Source organism: Salmo trutta, chromosome 12 (genome assembly GCF_901001165.1).
Source record: "Salmo trutta chromosome 12, fSalTru1.1, whole genome shotgun sequence".
Taxonomy (NCBI): domain Eukaryota; kingdom Metazoa; phylum Chordata; class Actinopteri; order Salmoniformes; family Salmonidae; genus Salmo; species Salmo trutta.
This window is the reverse complement of record NC_042968.1, coordinates 4,065,714-4,074,299: the sequence shown is the minus strand read 5'-3', so window position 1 is coordinate 4,074,299 and position 8,586 is coordinate 4,065,714.

The following is an 8,586-nucleotide window of genomic DNA, read 5'->3' as shown; positions in this document are numbered from 1 at the left end:
TTATGTTGTTTATAACTCGACACAGCCCATTCCTTGCACCAAGTTTTCATTATACAATGTTTAAATGATATAGTTGAATAAAAATAGAAAAGCCATAGTCCTGGAATATATGCTCTAGCATGCTTAATGGAGAATCTCCATTGAAATAGCTTTTTATGAGATATCTCTAAACGGTTAAACTAGTGAGAAATATAGGTGATTATTGAGTCTGTTTGCTTCATCCTAAATTAAGATATTGAATTATTTTTGCCATGTCTAATGAATGTATATGACGCTACTTTTCATGATGTGGACAGTATGTGTTATACATTACAGAAGCTGATGTTTGACCACATAGAATTGGGCAGAATTACACATCCTTTTTACCTCAGACTTGTAATGTTAGTATAAAAGTTTATAGTCAACACAATGACACAAGATAAATAGCTTAATATGGATCAATATCTTTGTTTTGTTTTTACTTAAATAGCAGCTTACCATTGTCAACAGCGATATCCTATGGTGGGTGGTAATTCGTTGAAGTTAACAGAAAAAGTGGTTTGTTCTGTTTTCTTTGAGAGAAGCCTCTCGAAATCAACATCTGCCAATCCAAAATATAGATATAAGCATTCTACAAGTTCTCATCTAACCAACAACCATGTATAGTTTATTCAAAGTTACCTTATGGCCTTTGAATTGTGGTAGTTTAAACAGCGCTACACCCCAAAAATTTTCCCCTGTTCTATTGATTTCAGCGGGATATTGATGGAAGTCATTAACAAATAAAGTGGAGCATTACACTTACTGCGTTGGTGACCTACTTTAATCAAAATACAACACTTCAAAATGTAGCTCGCTGTCCTCTACAAATGGTCCTCTAACCAGTGATGTATTACTAGATTCCGTGTGGTTTTTTTAGCCAAAATGGGTTTGCCCTGCCTACTAATGTCTTGGTTAATGTTCTAAGAGTGGACTGAAAGAATATACAAAATTAAACACTAAGACACAAAGTAGTTGTGTTTGATGCCATAGAAATCCTTTTTTTAATCAATAATAATCATAAAATACATTCTTACAAATCAAATCTGATCTCTAGTACACAGGTAAGTACAGAAGTACATTTACACACAGTGACACAAAGTTGTAGTAATTCCCAAGAGAAAAATGTAGAGCCGATCGAATCGGTGGTATAGGCAGTTTTTAAAAAGCAAGAAAACTAATCAAAAACTGAATAAAACTACTATGTAAATCAACTAATTGACAAAATAATAATAATGCAAAGCATATAACATAGTTGTAAACATGTTACGTTTCAAGCCATGGTAGTGTGAAAGATTTACAAAAAAGGGTGCCATACCTAAATGTTTTCCAGACACACTATTATACAGAACCACTGCGGTAGTGCTATCAACTACCGGCCGTGGCACTTTCTATGCACCACCAGTGCATAATGCCAGTGGTGGAAAAAGTACTCCATTTTCATACTTGCGTAAAAGTAAAGATACCTTAATAGAAAATTAGTCAAGTAAAAGTGAAAGTCACCCTGTAAAACACTACTTGAGTAAAAGTCTAAAAGTATTTGGTTTTAAATAAACTTAAGTATCAAAAGTAAATGTAGTTGCTAAAATATACTTAAGTATCAAAAGTAAAAGTACGAATAATATAATTCCTTATATTAAGCAAACCAGACGGCACAACTGTCTTGTTTTTATTTATTTACAGATAGCCAGGGTCACACTCCAACACTCAAACATAATTTAAAAACAAAGCATTTGTGTTTAGTGAGTCAGCCAGATCAGAGGCAGTAGGGCTGACCAGGGATGTTCTCTTGATAAGTGTGTGAATTTGACAATTTTCTGTCCTGCTAAGAATTCAAAATGTAATGAGCACTTTTGGGTGTCAGGGAAAATGTATGGAGTAAAAAGTACATCATTTTCTTTAGGAATGTAGTGAAGTAAAAGTAATAGTTGTCAAAAATATATCAAGTAAAGTACAGATACCCCAAAAAACTACTTAAAGTAGTAGTTTCAAGTATTTTTACTTGAGTATTTTACACCACTGCATAATGCATTATTAATTGTTTATAGTGACTTACAGTATATCACTCCATGCTGCATTATGAGCCCAAATTCCAAGGTGAATTATAAGACTATAAGCATTCATAACACCTTTTATAAAAACATATAGCCCATCAATATATTCAGAAAGAATTACATTCTGCATTCTAAAAACGTTATATACGCTTCTATCACAGTTTATGGCTCCCTATGGCAGCATGTATACTTTAAATACCTATAAATGCATTCGCATTGCGTTACACACAGGCGGGTCGTTGAGTAAAAGACCCCGCAGGCTAATTCAGATTTATCTGTTGTAATGCTGGTGAAAATCTGTGAATTCCGTCTTAACATGACACAAGCAGATGTCTTCTTAGTAGCTGTTTCTTTGGTAACAAAACATTTAGGTCAATGGTGTTATCATTCGAAATGTCTGTCAGTGTCTCACAAAATTTGCTGACACTAGAACTTGTCTAACAATTACAAAATGTATAGGAAATGTGTATCATCGATGTTTCTCATGCAAGGGTACATTTGTGGGTACATTTGCTGGTATTTGTGGAGTCCAACATTTGAGTAGAGTTTTTTTTACTAATCTAAGTAAAAGCCTTCTTGAACTGCATTACCGAAATTTGATCAAATCCTACATATATCAGGGCACTGTTTACACACAGTAAATAGGCAAATACCAGTAGTAACTGTGCAAGTGTGTACATAATGTGTTCAAAATGGCAATAGGATTGGGGTGTTACCTCATAAAAAATATTGACGTCTTGAGAGACCGTCACTGTATGATTGAAACCTTTGGTGGAGGACTGACACTTTCACTCTCTTTTGTCTTATTCTGGACAAGAAGCCTACACCTCTGATTGAATAGCTTCGCTTTGATCAGACCAAGACATTTCCATGCACCCCTGACAACGAGAGAGAGAGAGAGAGAGAGAGAGAGAGAGAGAGAGACTGAAGAACTGTACAAGAAATACACATTGCTACTCTAAGTAATGCTGACAACAGCACTTAGAGACAACATCACAGTTAGCAACAACATTCCCCCGCATACATTTCGTTTTTTATTTGTATTATTCAATTCCCTACCGCATCTTATTTTGACAACAACAAAAAAAACAAGAAAAGTGTGTTGCTTTGCTCTACTGTTCAACTGTTCAAATTACTTATCCATATATAAAGAAATAAATCAACTAAATTGTTTGAATAACGTACGTGACTAAAAACAACTTCTCACAGAGCTATTTCCCACTATCAATACAAAAATAGATCAACATTTTTTTAAATGTAAAGTATACAGGATGTAACAATCAAGAAGTGAGAAGTATCTTTGCTATAGTCAAATAGAACAGTTAAGTAGTGGAACGTATACAGGAATTGTGATACTCCACAGAAAAAGCAAAAACCACGTACCAGCCATACTAGTTGTGCACTTTGAAATGTAATACACAATGATTTAATTCTGTCCGGAGTGACCGGTAGTTTCTTTTGTCTCCTTTATTAAGTTTGACTTTTCCTTTAAGTTATATGCTTTTTGCAAATTTTGGCACTGTAACGTTGCGTGAGAGTTGTGTATGTGCTCCATTTGTCCTTTACCCCTACAAGAAAGCTCACTGGATTCCATTGGCCTTTGAATGGATCCTACACTAACAGGAGGATCGATAACGGGTAGAACAAGAGCTATAGCCCAATTATCTCTCCTCTCAAAGTGTGCACTTGTTCACTTCCCTTCAATGATTTGAAAGGAAATGACTCGTATAAGAAATATGGTGGAAACTCCCACTGGCCCATGTCTCCACCAATCCAATGCTTTTATATTTGTTGAAGTAGTAAACAACTGCGCGCTTTAGGGGAAAGGAGAAACCTAGAGTGTACGGCAAGTGAATGGGATTCTTGTTGTGCCACCACAGCACACAGCACCAGGGGTCAGGGAAAAGAAAAATAATAAAGAACAGATGAGTGACAATGCTATATTAGACAGATAACGGTGTGCAATGTTGAATTCAACTGAAACGGTACTGAACAACCAGATGAAAAGCGTTGAGATTATGGTGGCCCAGAGGGTGATTACTGTATGGTGTGCTGCACAAGGTTTGCGATGTGAAATGGTCACACCCATATTTTTTTATTGTAATTTGACCCCCTTTTTCATGATATCCAACTGGTAGTTACGATCTTGTCTCATCGCTGCAACTCCTCAACGAGCTCGGGAGAGGCGAAGGTCGAGTCATGCATACTCCGAAACATGACCCGCCAAGCATTGCTTCTTAAAACACTGCTGTCTTAACCAGTAAGCCAGCCTCACCTATGTGTTGGAGGAAACATTGCTCAACTGACAACCGAAGTCAGCTTGCAGGCGCAAGGCCCGCAACAAGGAGTTGCAAGAGTGCAATGAGCTAAAGAAATCCCCCTGGCCAAAGCATCCCCTAACCCAGACGACGCTGAGCCAATTGAGCGGGCACTATGGGGCTCCCGGTAACGGACGGCTGTGACACAGCCTGGAATCGACCCACAGGGTGTAGTGGCGCCTCAACACTGCGATGCAATGTCTTAGACAGCTGTGCCTGGCACTGGTCACACCCATATTGATCAGGCCACACCTCGCCACACCCAACAAATGGGAGCAAACGTACCTCAAAAGCTGTTGAAGAACAGTGCATACCATTCTAGGGAAACATGTCGTTCAGTACAATCCGTCACACAACGTAGCAAATGTTGAAGCAAACTGAATGCAGGTACAAAGAACCAAGTGACACTTATCATTAGATAAGGCTGCTAAAGATCCATATCCATCATCATTAAACGAAGGCTCAGAATTCACTTGCTTTTGTGAAAAACTTGCTTAGTTGAAGGGAATGTGTGTTACTTGCACCTGCTTGATTGACCACCAACAATTCTTCACAACTCCAATTTGCTATTGTTATAAAAGTAGAAGCTCAAATATCTCCTATTAATATTGTGCACTCACAGCGTCACTTTTTGGTAATATGACAACACACATCAGGAGTGCTATTCCCCAAGCACTTCCAATTAGGAAAAGTGTGGAGAGTACATGTACAATTAAGTCTGGATGAAAACATGCCACCTTTCTAACTCTAACTCCCCACTTACATTAGGCCAGTAACGTCATTGTGAGAAACAAGCAATGCTTAAAAGTGGTATGAGAGAGTGCAGTCACTTAGCTTAGAGCAGGGCTCTCCAACCCTGTTCCTGGAGAGCTATGGTTCTGCAGATTTTCGCTCCAACCCAGATTCTAATAACTAACTGGTTGATAATCTGAATCAGGTTAGTTACAACTGGGGTTGGATTGAAAACCTACAGGAGGGTAGTTCTCCAGGAACAGGGTTGGAGAGCCCTGGCTTAGACCATTCACTCATCAGGACAGTTTCCTCTTTTACCATTGTTAAGCCCGGTACAGGTACAACAGCTGAGACGAGACGGTTTTATGCTGTTTTAAAACAACGTTTTCTTGATCTGAGCAGTCTAGTTGTAGAACATCTCAGGTCGGCTTCTGGAGTTTCCAAGATTCAACATGTCAAACCTTGGCTAAAGACTTGAGTTGAGACAGTCTTTTTAGCCAATCAGAGAACAGTGTGCTGAAGTTATGTGTTTAGCCAAGCAGCTAGCTAGTTAGTCAAGCAGACAGCTAGCTAGCAATTTTGCTGCAATCAGTTAGCCTAGTCTCAAAGTGGGCCCTGTTTCTGGAGCATGTATTCCATGATACTCGTTTATTACAGCACCTTGCTACAACAAATGGCAATTTTGTTTCAAACTTTTATTACGTCATTGTAAAGAGGGAACGTTACTGTGGAAACAGTCTTAACCACGTCTCTTGTATTTTTTACCTGAATGCCCCATCTTTAGTCTGCTGTTCTACAACACAACATTTTAAAATGGGCTAGTTTTTCTAATCTCGCCTCTCATTATGTCGGCTGTTGTATCTGTACCGGGCTTTAGTCTGTTATCCTATTTATAAACATGTTTATATAGGCAAATTTGGATCAGATATTTCACTCTGGGAAAGGGATTAGGCAAGCGCTAGTCAACAATCATCAGACAACATGCAGTTTTTCTAAACAAGTTGCCACACTTGCAGAAAATTTGCCAGCTGTATGTTGGTCTTGACTCAAAGTGAACCTGTGTATAGTTGGTCCCATGTTTCATGAGCTCAAATCAAAGATCCCAGAAACTTTCCATACACACAAAAAGCTTATTTCTCTTAAATTGTGTGCACACATTCGTTTAGTAAGCACATCCCTGTTAGTAAGCATTTATCCTTTGCCAAGATAATCCATCCACCTGACAGGTGTGGCATATCAAGAAGCTGATTAAACAGCATGATCATTACATAGGGAAATAAAAGGCCACTTTAAAATGTGCAGTTTTGTCACACAACACAATGCCATAAGTGTCTCAAATTTGTGTGCAATTGGCATGCTGAGTGCAGGAATGTCCACCAGAGCAGTTGCCAGAGAATTTAATGTTAATTTCTCTACCATATGCAACCTGAAACGCTGTTTTAGAGAATTTGGTAGTATGTCAAACCGGCTTCACAACCGCAGACCATGTGTATGGTGCCATGTCTGCTAATAGCTTGCTGATATCATTGTTGTGAACAGAGTGTTCCATGGTGGCGGTGGGGTTATGGTATGACCAGGCATAAGCTATGGACAACGAACACAATTGAATGTTATCAATGGCAATTTGAATGTACAGAGATACCGTGCCGAGATCCAGAGGCCCATTGTTGTGCCATTCATTTGCCACCATCACGCCATCATGTTTCAGCATGATAATGCAACACCCCATGTTGCAAGGATCTGTACACAATTCCTGGGAGCTGAAAATGTCCCAGTTCTTTCATGGCCTGCATACTCACCAGACATGACACCCATTGAGCATGTTTGGGATGCTCTAAATCGACATGTACAACAGCATGTTCCAGTTCCCGACAATATCCTGCATGTTGCTTACTTACTTTATCGTGTTCTTCTTATTTGTTATTTTACTCGTGTGCTTGTTATTTTCTGTATTACATTGTTATTGATTACTGCATTGTTGGGGTTAGAGCTTGCAAAAAAAGCATTTCACTATATTTGTGCATGTGACTTTAAAACTTGAAACTTGAAACTAGACAAACTAGTTCTCTGTATCTGGGCCATTCTTGAATTCTGGTGGCATTTGGGCATGGCATTGTGAAAGAAAATATACTTCATTGTTTTTATGAATTTTGGTACATCTTCACATTCTAAATCAACTAATATGGCAGCTTAATTACTTTAAATAATATTGACTAATTATGAATACATTGGGACAATTTACTAAAGTGATATGATTAAATGTAGCTTACAATGTAATTTACCTTTATTTAAATTGAGTAACACCAATGGCACTTTGTATTTAGACATACTAGAAGGTTGTGATTAGCAGGGAATGCTCAAAGTCCTTGTATATCTTTGTAATGATCGATTTTCAAGGAATAACACCAATGGCATAAACTTAGGGACACACTGTATTTGTTATTCATAAAAATAAAGGTATTTTAATAGCCTCCTTGTTTTTATTTATCTATACAATATGTTATATAATTTTGTTTACTTTCTAGAGTAAAATTGATCGCTATTTCTAAATCCCCAAAACATGTCACTACAACTCTACCAGGTCATTGCTGGGAGAAGCCAATTTGCTTGCCCTATGTACTATAAACAATGCATAAACATAAAGTTTTGCAATATGAAGGACTTGCATTATATTTTGTGATTGATAAAGAGTTCAATATAAAAAAACATGTATGATGTGCAACTATTTGCAATTTTAAAGGGTTTTCATGGTTGCAAATGCGAGAGCGCAAATGCCACCACAATTCAAGATCTGTTCTTGATGTCAGAATGCAAGCTCACAACTCAAAACACACAATTCCCTTTTTACAGTGCATTCGGAAAGTTTTCAGAACACTAGACTTTTTACACATTTTGTTACGTTACAGCCTTACTCTAAAATTGATTCAATTTATGTTTTTACTTAGTCTACACACAATACCCCATAATGACAAAGAAAAAAGAGGTCTTTAGAAATGTTTGCAAATGTATAAAAAATACAAAACTGAAATATCACATTTACATAAGTATTCAGACTCAGTACTTTGTAGAAGCACCTTTGGCAGCGAAAGCAGCTTCTTGGGTATGACGCTAAAAGCTTGGCACACCTGTATTTGGGGAGTTTCTCCAATTATTCTGTGCAGATCCTCTCAAGCTCTGTCAGGGTGGATGGGGAGCGAGGCGGCACAGTTATTTTCAGATCTCTCCAGAGATGTTTGATCTGGTTGAAGTCCAGACTCTGGCTGTGCCACTCAAGGACATTCAGAGACTTGAAGCCACTGCTGCGTTTTCTTGACTGTGTGCTTAGGGTTGTTGTCCTGTTGGAAGGTGAACATTCATCCCAGTCTGAGGTCCTGAGTGCTCTGGGGCAGGTTTTCATCAAGGATCTCTCTGTACTTTGCTCCGTTCATCTTTCCCTCGATCCTGACTAGTCTCTGACTCACTGC